The sequence below is a fragment of the Trachypithecus francoisi genome, unplaced genomic scaffold (assembly GCF_009764315.1).
Source record: "Trachypithecus francoisi isolate TF-2019V2 unplaced genomic scaffold, Tfra_2.0 Lachesis_group16, whole genome shotgun sequence".
NCBI classification, from domain to species: Eukaryota; Metazoa; Chordata; class Mammalia; order Primates; family Cercopithecidae; genus Trachypithecus; species Trachypithecus francoisi.
The window spans coordinates 38415305-38435134 of NW_022681461.1; the positions used below are offsets into that span (position 1 = coordinate 38415305).

Consider the following 19830-nt stretch of genomic DNA (forward strand, 5'->3'; position numbering starts at 1 on the left):
GGCATGATCTTGGCTCATGGCAACCTCCGCCTCCCAAGTTCAAACAATTCTGCCTCAGCCTCCTGAGTAGCTGGGATCACAGGCACCCACTACCACTCCCAGCTTTTTCTATTTTTAGTAGAGACAGGGTTTCACCATGTTGGCCAGGCTGATCTCGAACTCCTGACCTCAAGCGATTTGCCCACCTCGGCCTCCCAAAGTGGTAGGATTACAGGTGTGAGCCAGCATGCCCAGTCAATGAAAAAATTAAATAGCCTACTTAGGCATTACACAAGAGAAAGTATGATGGATTTTTAATTTCACACACTGGATACCACCACCAATACCAGGGTCACTGGACTCATAGATGAAAACTTTTGGGTTGTGGAGATGGAGTAACAGCAATCAATATATCATTTAATAGTATCTCAGTAATATTTTAATCATAGCCCATGTAAGAATAGATTGCAATGTCCTTTTAGGACAGTCCAAAAATTTTAGAGTTAGAAAATTACTACAAAGTCTCATTTATGAAGGGGAAATGCATAAAATTCTAAAGTCAAAGTTATCTAAAGCAATCTATGCTACTGTTCACTATGTAACATATAAGATCTAGAGGAGAAGGTTATTTGTTAATGTACTCTCATTTTGAAAAATAAGCTCAAACAAAATACATAAAAGTATGCACCAAGTCGCACGTTTTAAAAAAAATAAATAAAAGGCTCTTTTTACCTTGTATAGTTACATTACGGAGCAAAGTTCTTTTGACTTCAGTAAGAAAACATTTCTGAAGAAATTAAGTGCCAAATGATAAAATATGATGACCACAAAGGCAGGTTTAGGTTTATAAATAAAAACATATCAAGTTAAGCCTTTCCAAATAATCTATGCATACTGTTGGTAGCCACAGCAGAAAATGCTATAGGCCAACAGATGTTTAGGAATATATATGTTTATCTATATCTGTATGTTTAAAAACTTACAGATGAAGGGATAGAGACGAACTGCCCTGATTCTTAATTGCTAAGTTTTAAGTACATTTTCATTATATTGGAATCTAATATTTCTAATTTCCTTGGGGGGGTTAACTATTTAAATATATAAAACTGAACAGTATTCTATAATAGGGGCTAGTGGAAGCCTGTGAAACATTTGACCTTCGCCATTAATACAAAATGTTCTTCAGTGGGCTGACACTGGGATGTAAGAACAGTCCCACTAAATTACATTTATCAGCAGCTTAGAGTAAGTGAGTATTGCACAGCCTACGATACTTATCAGTCATCAGAGTACTTGTGACTATCAAGTAGAAATATGGAATTTAACTATCTCTCTCCTCCCAGTATTTAATTTCTTAAAAACTCTGCAGTTATCTATGGCTTTTTGATTTGGATGGCAGTAACTTAAAAGCCATAACTTATCACATCAAATCATCATGTGCCTGATAATCATGGTTTTGAAAATGAGTACAATTTCTATTTTATTCGCATAATAGATTTATGTAGGAGACCAAACACAGAAGCTGTGATCTTCTGGTTGAGAAATTCAAATTTCCTTAATCCAGAATTATGCCAAGTGCCCATAATTTATTTTCTAGAAAATAAAGGATAACAAACACTTTCACTGGTAAACTCAAACATCGCTAGAACTTGAAAGAGCTTTCTAAATAATTAAATATAAAATTCAATTCAAATTACATTCAGAGTATTTTCTGTGTTAAAATTTTTGGGTTTTTTTTAGTTTATGGAATTGAATAACCCAAGTAAAATATTTCTGTAATCTCTTAGCTACTATAATGTTAGACTAATTGGAACAGTCCATTCCCCAACCATTTGGGATAAACTGAAAATTGCCGTAACATGATACGCCTTACTATTAGTATATATATACTCAAGAGACTTAGAGCACACAAGATTTGATCATGTTATAAAATAAATTCAAGCTACAGTTCTTTTCGAATTTGCCTAGCAGGCTTTCTAGTTTTTTGCCAGAAAGCCCCCCACCCAATGAAAAATAAAATAAAATAAAATAAAATAAAATCAAGCTACAAATGAACGTAAATACTAATATGATTATCTCATGGTTAAGAGATTTACTCCCAGTTCTTCTCACCATAACTATAATGTACAATAATACGAAAAGCTCATTTAAAGTCATGAATTCCAAACTCTTCCATCATCAATTCATTTTCCAAAGCTATCAAATAAATACATTGCTTAACTTTGATTTGTTTATTCAGTGCCAACACACAGAATCTTGATGATATGCACAAAGGATGGCTAAGCTATATACGATGCAGTTCGGAAAAGTCATTTGTGCACCATCACACACTATGAAGATCGCCTCGTCCTTGAGATCCCTTGCCACAGGGTTCTATCTTGCTCATCAAACATCCCACTACCCAGCAAAATCTCTCTGGAACTATCTCAAACACTACCATATCTGTGAAGCTCTATCTCATCCACCAATTACATGTGATTTTCCTCTCACTGATCTCACAAGAAGCAAAAGCTGAACCATTTATCCTACTATGCTTTGTACTGAAGATATTTGCATATTTGTCTTTGGCTCTCTGTTGGATTCTGAGGTCCTCAAGAATAGAGAATGTGTCTTCTCATATTTATATGTATTCACTTTAGTGTCTAGAACAGTACAGACTCTCAGAAAATAAATTTAACAGAATCTTTTTTTTTTTTTTTTTTTTCATTTTTAGAGAGTCTTGATATGTCACCCAAGCTCTCTGCAGCCTCGAAGTCCTGGACTCAAGCAATCCTTTGACCTGAACCTTAACAGAATCTATCTTACAAGACAAATGGCAACTTGACTCAAAGTTCAAAGTCTCATGCTGGTCTCACGTGGAATTCTACCTTTTATGCTTTATAGAATGGAATTCTCTCCTTTTTTACTTCATTATATGATAATCAGAATATTTTATGTGACTAAGTAGAGATCTATGGATCAAATTTTCTTCTTTGGTGTCTCTTTTCCCAATCAAATCTTAATATATTAGAATTTTAAATAAAATAACTAAACAACCTAATCATGTAGGGTAAATCCTGGGATCATTGAGTCCAGTTCTCCAGAAACTCTTTAAGAAATAATCAAGATAAAAAATCACTTGAAAAATTTTTCACGATTTAAATCATACCAAAGTGCCATCCTACAATTCCCTGTGCCAAGAATGCAGATAATACTGCTTTCCAACAGGGATTATTTAGAGAATGGAAAACCAAACAATTCTGGGTTTGCTGGCCTAAGCATAGTAAATCAGCAGAGAAGTTCTGATATTTACTAACAGGAAAAAGATTATAAATGGAAGATGTTTAAATCTACCAAAATCATTCTGAATCATCTTTAACAAAGAATAGCCTTCTGTTGCATTCGAAAGCTAGCATAGCATATCGTCTAAAAGCTGTGACTTTTTTACCCATCCATTCATTTAACAAATGTTTATTAAGCACCTACTCTATGTTAAGTGTTGATCGTGGGAGTTGTAATTCTGCAGTCCATACAAGAAAGTTGTGCTTTCTTGAAGTTTACAGGTAGTTAAATACATTTAATCTGCAATACTGGCTCCTACTAGTGCTTCGGTGATTACATATAATAAATACAGTTATTTTAGTCACAGACTTCTCATTGATATAAATTTACAATGAACTATAAGTCAAAGTATCTAGGTCCTAGTCTCATTTCTATAGTTCTGTAGTTTACTTCTCATAGAAGTCACAATAACAACTCACAGCCTTGCTTTCACATGTAAAGTTTGAATGCGTAAGTCCAGCCTGCTTTCCTTACAGGGTTATTACAAGGATTAATAAAAAGATCCAATAAAGTGATAATGCACTGGGCATATTTATCCTAGATACTACATTAATTTCACATGCATTGCTTTATTTAATAGTAATTATAGTCCTATGGTACTATAATAAAATACTCCTTATCTACATGTCCGAGTCCACGGTTATCTGTAAGAAACATCTCTTTCGAATTTATCTGTTTTAAAATAAATGCACGCATTTATTTGCACAGATAATTATCACCAGTAGTCTGGTAGCAATCATGTCCCAGTTCATTGTCCTTAAAGGTTTCCTCAATGAACCCCAGCGCAGATAATGCTATAAAGTGTTTCAGTTTTGTTGTGTTGGTATAAGAAAGAATTCCTGGAGGCAGCTCAGAATTCATTAAAGAGAACTGCCTCAGGGTGACCCCTGAGGTTCTTTAAAGTTTCCCTGCTGGAAGAGACCTGGAATTGTCCAATTTGGAAGATATAAGCACTAAATACATCGGCCTAATAAAAAAGAAAAGGAATGCATTTGGTTGACAGGCAGCAGGGGAGAGGGAGGAAGTGTTACCTTGCAGACTCCTAGTATTTGTAATGTTAGCAAAGAAGTTTGTTGTTACTTCTTTCCAGAAATCAAGGTCAAAGTCTTAGCAACCAACTGAAGACTCCAGCTGCCCTCTCAACTTCTGCCTTCCTTAATAAAGATGGTATAGCAGATGTAGCCAGCTTCAATTAACTTTTCTTTTATGAAAAGAATTATTCTTTTATGTTTAGATACCTTCTGTAATGAATATCTGTCACTCTTATTTACCCTACCAATTCTCCAGAGAAATCCTCCTTCCTTAATTACACTTTTAATGTGTAGATCCCACAACCCCCACACACACTTTTTTTTTTTTTTTTAAGTTGGTATGTGACCTCAGTCAATCCAGGGCAGATTTTCCCAGACACACAAAAAAATTTTTGTTTTCAAGTAGTATCAGTAAGATTCTGTTAGAAATAATAAATATAGTGCTGCCATCACAATTTTTTAGTGAGGATAAACATTCATATCCATGAGTTACACAAAGTATACAAGCACAGGACGGCACTACCATTATTTTTCAAGGACACAAAGGTGTGATAAATAGTAATCATCACTTCATCATTTCCCTGCCTTCCACATGTAAGTACATACGAATGTACGTGTGCATGCATCACGCCTTTCTGATGACAGCTCAACACCAAAATTTTAGTGACTTTTTTTTGGCTCCTTTTTTCAATTTATGTATATTATAAAAAAAATTGATTCTATTTGACATCATGTCAGTCATTCTGTCAGAGGCGTGTGAGCCAGAGCAACTCCATCTTGAATGGGGTAAAATGGATAAAATGAGGCTGAGACCTACTGGGCTAAATTCCCAGACAGTTAAGGCATTCTAAGTCACAGGATGAGACAGGAGGTCTGCACAAGATACAGGTCATAAAGACTTTGCTGATAAAATAGCTTGCACTAAGGAAGCCAGCGAAATCCCACCAAAACCAAGATGGCCACAAGAGCGACTTCTGGTTGTCCTCACTGCTACACTCCCACCTGCACTATGACAGTTTCCAAATACCATGGCAATGTCAGGAAGTTACCCTAGGTGGTCTAAAACGGGGAGGCATGAATAATCCACCCCTTGTTTAGCATATCATCAAGAAATAACCATAAAAATGGGCAAACAGCAGCCCTTGGGGCTGTTCTGTCTATGGAGTAGCCATTCTTTTATTTCTTCACTTGCCTAATAAACTTGTTTTCACTTTACTCTATGGACTCGTCCTGAATTCTTTCTTGCAGGAGATCCAAGAACCCTCTCGTGGGGTCTGGATTGAGACCCCTTTCCTGTAACAATTCCATTTTTTCTCTGAAATGGTCAGATATTTCTCAGAAAATAATATTAGTAAACATTGTATGAATGATACTATAAATATATGAGCTGGGAATTCTAGGCAGGTAGTTCTGGATTTGAACATCAATGCTGTGGGACTATGACACAAATACTTAATCTCTCCGAGCCTTAGTTTCTTCATCTAAAAAGTGGGTTTTTGCAAGGAATAATATATGCAAAAACTAACATCCCAGCTTTCAAACATATAATTTACTCCTTTCCCAATTTCTCTCTTGCTGGAGACACAAGATCATGAAGATGGTAGTTTAGGAACTAACCTTCCAAAGGGTCACAAAAGTCAGGATAAACTAAGAAATAAAAATACACTGGCAGTTATTATTAACTCACATAGTAATTATTGGTTCTCAAATCTTGCTATAGTTAATAAACTTCCTTTTGTCTCATATTGACCATTTTGGCATCGTCTTATGGAATTAAAAGTGGAGCTCAGATAATTGTTTCACTGATGTTTAGGAAAAATTTGAGTCATTCTGAACACATTTTAGTGATTTTGATGATAATGTGAAGTAAGGGTTGCCCATTAAACCTGGCCGGGTGCAGCGGTTCACGCCTGTAATCCCAACAATCTGGGAGGCTGAGGCGGGTGGACCACCTGAGGTTGGGAGTTCGAGACCAGCCTGACCAACGTGGAGAAATCTCATCTCCACTAAAAATACAGAATTAGCCAGGCATGGTGACACATGCCTGTAATCCCAGCTCCTCAGGAGGCTGAGTCAGGAGAATCACTTGAGCCCGGGAAGCAGAGGTTGCAGTGAGCAGAGAAGGCCCCACTGCATCCCAGCCTGAACGACAGAGCAAGACTGTCTCGATTTAAAATAAATAAATAAACAAATAAATAATTTTTTTTTTAAAGCGTAGGGGGTTGTTACCCATTAAACCTGGCTCCTGGTGTTACTTCGTTCACTGTGTGTTATGTGGCCTGACCTCTCTTTAGTCTCAATATTAACCCTTAATGGTATTACCACAGTTCTTTGCATACTGTAGAAACTGAAAAGCAGTTTTTAAAAAAGAAAGGAAGAGAAGGGGAGGAGATGGGAGAGGAGAGAAATGTGAACTGAGATTAATTCCCACTTACTTTACCTCTCAATGAGATAAGGGTAAAGATTTTGAAAATCCTAAAATATTATTTATTATCGCCAATCTGAAACTTTTATAGCATCACATAACTGGAGTCAGACTGTATCAATGATTAAATTGCTTTCTTAATATACTCTTTAAATTTAGGCTCTTTCAGAGCCCTGGTCCTTCCATCCACACAGAGTCACAGATTCATAAACTCTAACTAGAAAAAGAAATACAGGGATTATCTGAGTAATGTTTCCCCACACCCTGTTATAGATGCATCCATTAAGGTGAATTGGTGAAGGGTTTTTCGGTACAAGTCTGAGTGTAGAAAACAGTACAGAAATCTCTACTTCAGATACCATGTGTCACAGGGATCCTGAGGTTGCTTCCCTGACTCTCACGCCATGAATACGCTTCATAAACTATCCAGCCACACCTAAAAGCCCTCAAATAGAAGAACATTCACAATCGCCTTCCTTGATGACACTCCCTGCCCCAAAGGCAAAGAAAGGAATCACAAAAGAAAGTGAAAGGAGATGCACAAATAAACTGATGAGTAATCGCAAAGCCCGTGCCTAAGGGAAATCAGGATTTTCCTGAAAACTGGCCACACTCAGCCTGAAGGAAGTTCTCAAAAGTGGTAATATTTCCAATTACAAATTCTAGTTCCTTCCTTCTAGGTCAATTTGTAGATCCTAAGGCCATATGTTTTCATTCGGAAAAGGCCCTGGCAACCCACAACTAACATTCAGGAGATATGTGGTCTTGGGGAAATTGTTTAATTCTTTCAATTGCCTCATCTTTAAAGTGGAGATAGGCTAGGAGTGGTGGCTTAAACCTGTAATCTCAGTGCTTTGGGAGGCCAAGGTGGGAAGCCAGCTTGAGCCCAGGAGTTCCAGAGCAGCCTGCGCAACATAGCAAGATCACATTTCTACAAAAAATTTAAAAAGTAGCTGAATGTGGTGGCACACACCTGTAGTCTCAGCTACTTGGGAGGCTGAGGTAGGAGGATTACTTGAGCCCAGGAGTTTGAAGTTATAGTGAGCCACGACAGCACCACTGCATTCTGGCCTGGGCAACAGAGCAAGACCTCAGCTCTAAAATTAAATAAATAAAATGGACTTAATAATTACACTTACCTCCTAGGGCAGTTAAAAGAACTACACAAGGCTGGGCATGGTGGCTCATGCCTGTAATCTCAGCCCTTTGGGAGGCCGAGGTGGGCAGATCACAAGGTCAGGAGATCAAGACCATCCTGGCTAACACGGTGAAACCCCGTCTCTACTAAAAATACAAAAAAATTAGCCCGGCGTGGTAGTGGGCACCTGTAGTCCCAGCCACTTGGGAGGCTGAGGCAAGAGAATGGTGTGAACCCGGGAGGCAGAGGCTGCAGTGAGCCAAGATAGTGCCACTGCACTCCAGCCTGGGCAATAGAGTGAGACTCCGTCTTAAAAAAAAAAATAAAGAAAGAAAGAAAAAAAAAGGAACTACACAAGATATCGCACGTACAGTCATCTTACAGCCAATGTTAGTTATTATTTTTATTTATGAGTACACACATCTGAAAGTGTTTCTGAAAAAAAGTCCCCTTTTCTCTCTGATCTGAACAAACGTACACCTTAGATAATATGAATAATAATGTATATCATAATTATTAGGCTTCCCTATAATGTAATTACCTGAGGGAATAAATAGCTATGATTACTAAAATCAACGGAATTAGTTTTGCCAATGAGAAAATCAAACTCAATTGGAAGCTCTTTGACACTCCCTTTGGTAATCTACTCTTTTCAGATCCCTTTAGCAATAATATCTTTTAGCATTATTATCTCTAACCTTTCAGTTCTTTATACTTATATTATAAAAATTATAATGCCTGAGCAACATAGTAAAACCCCAGCTCTACAAAAAATTAAAACCTTAGTCGGGCATGGTGGCACATGCCTATAGTCCCAGAGGCTGGTGAAGGAGGACTGCTTAAGCCTAAAAGGTGAAGCCTATAGTAAACTGTGATCGGCTCACTTGTAACCACTGCACTCCAGCCTGGGTGACAGAGTGACACCCTGTCTCAAATTTAAAAAGAAAAAGTATGAAATCATGTTTGGTAGTCCTATGCATAATAATACCTTTTTTTTTGACAGAAAAATAAGAAAAAAAGCCTATTGCCAAAAAGCCATGTCCAAAACCTGTTTATTGATAAACAATATACTAAAACTTACACCTAAAGTGTTTGTTCTTTTAATACCCATTAGATTTTTTCTTACGTTTGAAGTCCCTCATTTCTCTTTTTTCCCCCTCAGAGTCTTACTCTGTTGCCCTTACTGGAGTGTCGTGGTGTGATCTTGGCTCACTGCAACCTCCGGCCCCTGAGTTCAAGCAATTCTCCTGCCTCAGCCTCCTTAGTAACTGGAATTAGAGGCGTGTGCTACCACGCCTGGCTACTTTTTGTGTTTTTACTAGAGACAGGGTTTCGTCATGTTGGTCAGTCTGGTCTCAAACTCCTGAACTCAAGTGATCCACCTGCCTCAGCCTCCCAAAGTGCAGGAATTACAGGCATGTGCCACTGTGCCCAGTCCCTCATTTCTCTTAATAATACAAATCTATAGTCACTTTAAAACAAACTATCCTTACTTATATTGGCCAGGCACAGTGGCTCACACTTGCAATCCCAGCATTTTGGGAGCCCAGAGCAGGAGGATCACTAGAACCCACAAGTTTGAGACCAGCCTGGGCAACATAAGAAGTCTCCATCTCTACAAAAAAAAAAAAAAAAACTAGCCAGGCATGGTGGTGCATGCCTGTGGTCCCAGTTACTTGGGAGGCTGGGATGGGAGGATTGCAGGGCCCTCAGGGTCAAGGTTGCAGCGAGCTGTGATCACACCAATGCACTGCAGTTCCATGTGACAGAGAGATACTCTGTCTCCAAAAAACAAACACACCCCTTCCCGTCTCCCCATTCATCCACCAAAAAAACAAAAAAAACAAAAAACAAAAAAAACTATCCTAACTGGAGAAACGTGTGGCATGAACTTTTTCTTACTCAGAATACTCTAAAACTCTTACTTCTTTCTAGTTCCACAGACCTTGATGAGTGGCCACCTTTTAATGCACTGGAGAAATAAGAGTAACTGCGACATGATCCCTAGCCACAGGACTTTAGCTCAAAGTCCGGGAGAGAAGACAGGTACATCCATATTTAGCTTGTGTTGACTAATGTGATGTTTTAACACCTCCCAGATCTCGTAACATCCTGGGCTTTCTAAATTTGAAAGAGATTCCTGGTGACTATACTCAATTAGAAAGCTTTTTCTGTTTCTGCTGTAACAGAGGAAGAAGAAGGGGAGGCTCAGAAGGGATTACAGTACGCTGTTGTTAGAAACTTCCATGGAACTTCATTTCATGAGACCTGTGCTTATCAAATCAAAGCCATGGGATCAGAACCTATACCTCACAGACAGTATCTGGAAAAATAAGAAGAATGAAAGAAGAATGAACCAAGATCCCCTTCCTTTTGTGGGCCTAGCCCCACTTAATTTTCTAACAATTCTATGAGGTTGGTATTACACAAATTACAGTAGGAAAACTAAAGTTCCCAAAATTTGAGGAGCTCAAGTCCACAAAGCAAGTTAGAGCTGCAATTAGAATTCTTGTTTTCCCCACTTGAAAGTTCTGACCAGGTGGTCTCTCTCTAAAAACTACATATCCTTGAAGGCAACATGAACATCAGAGTAATCCAATCCCATTATCAGAAATGAAAATATTATGCACATAATCTTTATACAATAATCATAGTAAGAAAGCCAGTGGCGGCCGGGCGCGGTGGCTCAAGCCTGTAATCCCAGCACTTTAGGAGGCCGAGACGGGCGGATCACGAGGTCAGGAGATCGAGACCATCCTGGCTAACACGGTGAAACCCCGTCTCTACTAAAAATACAAAAAACTAGCCGGGCGATGTGGCGGGCGCCTGTAGTCCCAGCTACTCGGGAGACTGAGGCAGGAGAATGGCGTAAACCCGGGAGGCGGAGCTTGCAGTGAGCTGAGATCCAGCCACTGCACTCCAGCCTGGGCGACAGAGCGAGATTCCGTCTCAAAAAAAAAAGAAAAGAAAGCCAGTGGCTTTTCAATTTTGGAAAATCATTATAAACCTCAACTGCAATAGAAAAAAAAAAAAAAACAGAAAAATACAGACAGAATAGGAAAATCTTTCTGATATCAATGCTATAATTTACAGCTTACAATTTTTTTTTTTTAATTTATTTTTCTTCCGAGATGGAGTTTCACTCTTGTTGCCCAGGCTGGAGCACAATGGAATGATCTCAGCTCACAGCAACCTCCGCCTCCTGCGTTCAAGAAATTCTCCAGCCTCAGCCTCCCGAGTAGCTGGGATTACAGGCAACCACCACCACACCCAGCTAATTTTTTGCATTTTTAGTAGAGACAGGGTTTCATCATGTTGGGCAGTCTGGTCTCAAACTCCAGACCTCAGGTGATCCACCCACCTCGGCCTCCCAAAGTGCTGGGATTACAGGCATGGAGCCGACACCCCACCCGGCCAGCTTTCGCATTTTTTTTTTCTTGTATTTTTAAGGAGCTAATTTAATGTGCACATCTTAATGTGCACATAAATATCACACTTCCATTTCCCAAGAGTTATAAAATGCTGACATCCCCAGTAAATTGATTTCAAAATTCAAACTGCAATCATACAATTTTTTAAAAAAATACAAAACCAATATTTATATGTAATGAATAGATTCAAACCTCTTATCAGAACATTTCCAGAGATGTAAATAGTGCCTGCTACACTCAAACAAAACCATTTTACCCCCTTTTACATTGACTTCTATCAGTCATGTAGCTTTAAAAAGTGTATGCTATTAGATTATCTGTAAATATCCAGCAAGTATTGACAAAGCCTTCCTGAAATTAATTGTATATGTTTAAGGCTAGCCAATATTTTAATTTCACACCTTGGCTGGCTTAAGAGTTGACTTGATCACTTTACTGTAACTATGTGAGATTCTGTTCTGATTTTTTAATGTGTTCCATCTGATTAAAGGGGCTTCAATAGAAGATATTTAGAACATATTTTAAAAACCACTTTGCCCAAATTAAGTACTCAAACACACTCCCTTCATTTGGCTGCTGTACTAAGATCTACTATAATGGTGCCAGAAATATATTTGCACTTATATAACTTATTCGATGGAAATAAAAACCTAATTCTGTCATAGGAGTAAGTAGGACGACTAAAATGTAGGAAGACCCAGGAACTGCCTTTGTTCTATCACAATTACAGTGACAAAAATATTTATGTTAAGAGAATAGCTGCTGACACTGAAAGAAGTGGGAAGCAGGCCAAGCACGGTGGCTCACGCCTGTAATCATAGCACTTTGGGAGGCTGACGCAGGTGGATTGCCTGAGCTCAGGAGTTCGAGACCAGCCTGGGCAACACAGTGAAACCCCGTTTCTAATAAAATACCAAAAAATTAGCCAGGCATGGTAGTGTATGCCTGTAATCTCAGTTACTTGTGAGGCTGAGGCAGGAGAATTACTTGAACCCAGGAGACAGAGGTTGCAGTGAGCCGAGATCACGCCATTGCACTCCGGCCTGGGTGACAGAGCAAGACTCCATCTCAACAACAACAACAACAAAGTGAGAAGTAAGGCTTTAAAAAGATGAAAATAAAAGCTGGGAGTTTTCACAGATTCCAGCTTATTTGAATATATGAACCACTGCACCTACCTACCCAATCAATACTAATGAACACTATAATCACTATAATCAAACAAAGTAACTACACATTAGGAGAAAATTAAACTATTATTTAGAAAGTTCACTAGTTTTCTGTGTGGGTAGTTTTATTTGTGAATGGTAAAGAACTTAGAATGGTGGCTTTTTTTTTTTTTAAGGATTTTGCTTTCTTTAATATGGATTTGGTTAGAGCTTACTTCATATCTTAATCATCACCCTTTTATATATAAGTTTATGAAATAAAACACAAAAAGTCTTTCATGGTTATTCGGAACTTGATTTTACTAACAATTCCAACAAGTGTGCTCTGCTCTTTGCTGAATTTTGTTTCTTATCTACAGTCCTTCCATTTCACCTTAGGGGTGAACCCTTAATAAAATATATAGTGAAGGTGGGCAACAGTGGTATGTATGACAAGACAGGGCAAAATGGGTCTAAAGAGAATCTATATTCCACTGAATACATTAATTCAGTCTAGGGTATTCACTCTTGTATGTACAGTTCTACATAAGTTAGAAAACTAAATTTCAAACACTGCTTGGGGACACGTGTGCTCTACAGTATGAAAATGCCATGCATTTTGCACAAGGTTGTGAAAGTCTTCAATTGATTTCCTCCTGCTCTTCATCCTTGACATCACTTTAAACTCAAGAGTATCATCGTGTTTTGTCTTTTTCTTTCATCAACATCCTGTTCGCACGTCTAACTGATTCAGGATTTAGAAGCACAAATGAGTCAAGGATGCCACCATACAGCTGGAATAGAGGTTTCTATAGTTAAATGGGAAGTGTGAGAGGTGAAGAACAGCAACCACAGTGCTGCTCCCATTTGCTCCCTTCACCACAATCCTACTCTGTGCAGACACTGTCTCCAGTCTTTTTCATGGTAAGTACTTTTGGGAAAGCACTAAGCTAACCTCACATTCACTAACTGTAAAATGACTGTAATGAAACTCCAAATACAAAATTTGTGTGCCAGTAGAATTTTAGAGGCCTTTATTTATTTATTTATTTTTGGCTTTCATGGATAAAACCAGAAAGAATATGACTTACATATGCAAAACCATAGTACACTACGGTAAAGCCCAGAGACACTCAATAATCCTGGTTAATCCTGGCCCACTGTATTTATGCAAAGCCAATTTAGTAGTGGAAGTAAAGCAGGAGACTCAATACAAAATAACAATCAAAATAATATCTTTTTGATCTTGTAAATTATTAATAAATATTAATAAAACATGAAATGTATATATGCTCTACACCAATGGTTTTCAAAACGCCACCTGCATTAGATTTAAATGGGATGTTGGTAATAGTTATTCCTAGGACCCAGACTGGACTCAATGAATCAAACTCTCTGGATATGGAGCCTTGAAATACCCATTTTCAAAGCGCTCCCCAGATGCTTTATATGCGATTAAGTACCGCTGACTGAAGTATGAACAGTGTTTACACTTCCTGATCACAAAGATGAAATAACACTGCGAGATGGAATACATGTGCTCAAGCAAATAAAAGTAGCCACTATTCATAGAACAAAAGAATGGAATGGAAGGAAAGTCAGAGACCACTGTCCAGTGAGACAAATCAAGACCAAAGTTTGGTGTTCAAGGTCACCAAGCTAGTTGTTACATCATTTAGACTTGAAAACAGATCTCCTAACTCTACTTGGTGCCCGTTTCAGCATCCTATACTTCATCTATCTCCACAAAACAAAAGCTTGAAAATACTAGTTGTTAAAGTGTCACACTTTAACGTTTTATAATATCTATATATTCAGAGACTGAAACAATATCACCGTTGTATGTTTATAGAGTTCTTTGCCAACAAAAAAAAAAGTGTTTCCAAGTTTCTTATCATCTCTGACATACAGTGTAAGGTAGCCAGGATAGAAATTGGCATCTGCATCTTACAAGCGGAAAAACAAGATTTCCAGAGGTTGACTGACTCCTCCAAGGTCTCACAGGCCTAACAGTGGAGCCAATAACCCAATACCCACCATCTTTCCATTTTCCAAAGAAGCTGTCTTATTTCTAATTACACCTCCCTGAAATCTGTAAAACTCTCAGCTCAACTACCATTTTCCACTTCTTAGATTTAAAGATTTAGTCCTCAAAGATATCATTATGAAATAGATGTTACCATCCACAACCAGAGTCTCTGAGCACATACCTCAAAAACTCCAGGTGTTAACTACATTTTATCTCCATGGATTTCTATGATATAGCTAGCAGAAGGTTTATTCTGCGTACAAATCCAGCAGATATAACACTGCTGTCGAGAGCCAGTGTTCATTGTATTATCAGTTTCAGCCTGATAATTTGATATGACGGGTGTGAGGCAGAAGCTACAAGTCTCTCCTTCTAAAAACAATAATTGTGAGCCTTTACTCTTCACCAGGAATATCAAGGTCATTGTGTGGATCAAACCTAAAAGGGAGCTTCCATCAACAGATGTCATAAGAGATAAGCACCAATTTGACATGCTCTTGCAGAACGATCACCTGCTATCAGAGAAGTTATGACAGCTGTGTAGTAAGACAATGTGGGCCAATTCATCAGTCCTCTGGGCCCCAAGTGCTCCCCTAATAGATGTGACAAACATATGCCTCACTGCCACACACTGGGTGTTTACTACTGCAAGGCTGTTTGTATAACGATCCAATTAATCAAGGGTGATAGTCATATTTTTTGTAATTGATGGAAAGCCAGAATTGTGTAACTCTATTGAATGACTCCATCCTTTGCCATAGTATGATAGACTTTGGAAAGAAAAAGGTAGACTATTGCACATGCAAAAAATCCTGGGGAGATATAAACGACATGCCCATTTCCTTGGCTTTGAGATGATGTTACCGTTGCCACGTAGAGCCTTCTCCCTCCTGCTTGGTTACCTTCTTCAAAGGTTATCCTCCTTTACCTTGGAAAGTCTCAACTCAGACATTACCCTGGATCTCAAGATCCCCTGCTTTTAGAGTCTGTGTGGGTATTTTGAAGGAAGACTCAGACTGCATGGGCATTAGGATGTCCTAAAAAGTTAAGATCACCTCATTTTAAGAATCAGCCACTCTTCAGCATCAGCTGACTATTGCTCTAAAGGAACATATTCTGATAGTTATCACATCTTTAGTGTTTCAAGAGAAGTAGAGATCTGAATTTTTATTTGCCATTCTCCAGTTTTTAAATGTTGGCAACTGCTTGAATTTTGGTTACCCTGAAAGTGGAGCCTGAGACAAGGACTTCCAAGTAGTTTTTTTCAGAGCTAACTCCAAGAATCAGGAGAGAGAAAAGTGGGGCAAAGAAAGAATACAAATCAACCACGGGGTCTTCATGAGGTCTCAGAGGCTCATAGAATCTTCCCTGTGGATAAGGGAAGGCATGGGCATTTATCCTCCAAGCCCCTTTCCCTTGTTGAATATGAGTTCTTCTCAGGGGCATTAATTCCACTACACTTTGCAACTGTACCTGCCGAAGTGCTGACTAAGCTTCCTCAGTTTGGGAGAAAGCCCTGAACAGAAAGGAAACAACGGTGCCCCAGGCGGGATGCAGTCAGGATTCAGAGAATCACAGCTGTGAGTGAAATCGAAGGTAACCAAGGGGATCTAACTCAGGGCACAAAAAGCAACTACTCCAGCAACTAATAAAAACTATAAAGCTAGTGCAGGTTAAACAATTAATAGGCACAGTCTTGATCGCACTTATGGACTCCATCTCCTTTCTTGCTTGAGAGAATCCTTCCCCGACAACTTCCCAGTACCAATCCTTTACAGTGAAGCTCAACATTCTACCACCATGATGCTGGCATCTACACCACTGAATTTCATCATTTATACTCAAGTCCACTGACCCCCTAGGCTATGAGCACAAAGAGGAGAGATTCTGCAACCTGTTTATGACCTCCAGCACCTGGGTGGAGGTAAGAGTACAATAAAAATCTGCCAACTGAATTCGTTCATGGAAAAGGTCCATTAGTGTTTGTGGAACTGAATAAATGAATATAATTTTTAACAAAGCTCTATTAGCTACAAACATAACCCAAGCCCAATCAGGAGAAACAGTCCTGAGGTCACTAAGGAACAGAACAATCATTCTCAACTCCTGCTCTAAAGAGCCTTATAACTCAGACATTAATCACTGACAAAGACAAACTTTGTTTTCTGAAAGGCTATATACTGCCTCAACTATTAAAATTATATATTCTCAACATATGCGCTTTTTCATATTACTGGAAAAGTCTAGAAAAGTATCTTTGCCCCCAGAAAAACAACACAGTTGTAATTCAATTTCATCACCTGCTGTTACTGAAACTGGATTTGTCTTACATGCAACCTAGAAATTCACCTCGTTTCCCATGCAAACTCTTCTTGATATTTCCACCTTTTCCTAAGGATCTCAGAGCATTTCCCATCTGAAAGACATCCACCTGGGCGGGGTGAGGCCTGAGTGAAGATCTGAACAGAGAAGCTTCGGGAGAGATCAACACAGATGGGGGAATTCTGGAATTACGAAACATTCCATAAAGATCAAGGTTCTCCTTATACCAGCTGAGTGGATACCTGAACATAAATAGCAGAGGAGCAGGCTGCATGTTCCTATCCTACATATGGCACAAACAAAAGAGAAAAAATAAGTACTCATTAGGGAAAGCTAAATGTAGAATGGCAAGATCCCCAACAGACTTCCATTCTTTTAAAAAATGAAGAAAGGTCTCCTGTGTTACCAAGCTGCTACATTATTTCTAGCAATTATATACATGCACAGATAGACATACATATATATTTATGTCTACACATGTATACATATATATTTTAAAGCATAAGAATCTACATAATGGGTTCTTATAGAAAATAATGTCAGTCATTCTTTGATAATAACATTACTTGTAGACCTAGGAATAGTTGGGTAGAGTTTCCATGTATTTGCTAATTAAGAATCTCCTGCTTTGGTAAACTTACATCCATCAATTCCCACTTACTTTTTACTCTCAAAGGAAGAAATAATTTCCATAGATGATAAAGCTATTTAATACATTCTGAAAGTACATGTGCAACAACTTAAGAAAGATCAGGTAAGAGAGGCAGGGAATGGAGAAAATTTGGTAAGAGTTCAATAAAGTGACTTCGTTCCAATCTTCCAATCTTTAGTCCATGTTGACCTTCAACCCAGTGTATCAAAGGAATTAGCCAATGCCATAGCAAGGTGACAAACATTATAAACTCTTGAGAGGAGGACTGGGTGGGGCTTGAAGGCTAATAAAATATACGAACTTTTTTTTTAAAGGACAGTAATGATCTTGGACTTACCTCAGAAACATTGTTTAGAGAAAGATCTAACTGCCCACATCTTAAGGAAAACAGTTTTGAGTAATAAGTAACATAGCCTGATGCAGACTCCATCCTGTCAAAATAATCTAATCTCTCCCGATGGAGTGACTGGCCCAGTAGATCAAAGGAAGAAGCAAGACACAATTTATATTCGGATTTTTACAAAGCTTTTGATTCTGCTCCTCATGACATAATCATCAATAAACTGAGAAAACAGGATCTACACTGCATAGCTATGAAATGCCAGGAAGGTCATGCCCAGTAGGGAGCTATTGATAGAAAAGTGTCAGCCTTAGAGGGAGTATAATAAATGGGGCTCCAATGTGTTCAATTCTGGGCAGTGCTCCAGTGGACATTTTTCATTAATGACCTGGAGGGTAGAATAATTATCACTGTCATTAAGTCTGCATACGAGACCAGACGAGGAGGAAGCATTGAGGAAAGGGGAGTGGTGGGGTGGCGGGAGGGAGAGGAAGAGACCAGAGGGAGTCACCAGCCACAAAGGAATAGCTTATCAGAATTCAAAAGAATCTCAAAAGTTCGAAAAAGAAGCCACAAACACAATGCATCTTAGGGAACAAGTACAATGCATGCTATTCCTTTTCCTTCTCCTAACCTTTACCACAGTTCACTGCTGCAGCCTTAACCTCCTAGGCTCAAGCAATCCTCCTGCCTCAGCCTCCTGGGTACTTGTGACTACAATGCACATGCTACCACGCCCAGACAATTTAAAAAGTTTCTGTTAGAGACAAGGTCTTGCTTTGTTACCCATGCTGAACTCAAGCTCCTATGCTAAAGCGATCCTCCTGCCTCCGCCTCCTGCAGTGCTGGGATTACAGGTATGAGTCACCGCACCAGGCCTTCCTCCTCTCTTCTGTCAGGAGCTGTGAGGCTCGCTTCCCTTAAAAAGGGCCACATTTACTCATTTGATAAATATACAAGAGATGGTTTGCTGAGTTGCAGAGCTACTTTGTTAAGCAATACAGTTCTGCTGTCTAATATCACAGAAAGAATTGGCTTACTGAGGAAGAAATTTAAAAGAAAATGACGACATCATCTGAGAAGTTTTCTCTGGTCCTGGTCCACCTTTTTCCCCCTCCGAGTCTTGAGTTAGTTACTTCTCTTAGGTGCTTTCACATTTCTTCTGGCCTTCCTCTGTCACACAACGCTGAAGTGTAAACAGGTTTATTTTTCTCCCCTCTAAATAGCCAGGCATGGGCCATGGATTCTGCACCTTGGTATCTCCCCAGAGCACAGCACCTGACACATAATGGATGCTCAATAAAACTGTATTGATTTAGAACTAAATACAAATTATATACATAGTAAGTGGCTTTATGCAAGTATTTTTTTTAAAAGCCTAGGGATGCCATCCTGAAACACAAAAGTTGATGCCCTCCATATAGCCAGAAAGTCAAGGCTAAAAATATAGAGCAGGGCATCTTCTGCATATATGGTAATTTCATATGCAGCTATGAATGAAGTGCCCTCATTCATATCTACAGAATGAGTGAGGGCACAGGGCAAGACTAAGCAAGAATGTCTTCACAGAGAACTGCTTTAAGTGAAGGAAACAGAGGAGGGTGGGAAGAAGGGGAAGAACCCACAGAAGGAATGCTCAGGAAACCAGGGGCGGCTGTAAACCTGAAGCTGAGACCCATAGGAACACCCCAGAAAGGGTGAGGTCAACAGCACCAAAGACAGCAAAGAAATTAAGGAAGAAAAATACCTGAGGAGGAAACCCTAGGTGACACGAGCAAGTCAAAATGTATTGAAATGGTGAGTGAAAACAGAAGACAGTCATCCAAGGGCAGAGAGAAAAACAAGGGCTGAGGTTAGAGAGCACAAACCAGCTGTGACATAGATTACGCAACCATCCAAGTTAAGCATAACCACGGATGAGGAAGAAGTGAGGTCCTTCACTGGAAAAGGGGTGCCATACATACATACACACATAGTATAGATTATACAACTAGTATGAGATAGACAAAGGCTA

General features: G+C 39.0%; 1 protein-coding gene and 1 non-coding gene across 37 annotated transcripts in view; one reads left to right on the forward strand and one right to left on the reverse strand.

Moving 5' to 3' along the window:
* Positions 1-19830, reverse strand: part of PTPRD (protein tyrosine phosphatase receptor type D) — a 550040-nt gene that overhangs the window by 484376 nt on the left and 45834 nt on the right. The window lies entirely within an intron of this gene.
* LOC117099491 lies at positions 1917-1979 on the forward strand. The gene has a single exon (XR_004443827.1). It is a non-coding gene; the product is annotated as a U7 small nuclear RNA (small nuclear RNA).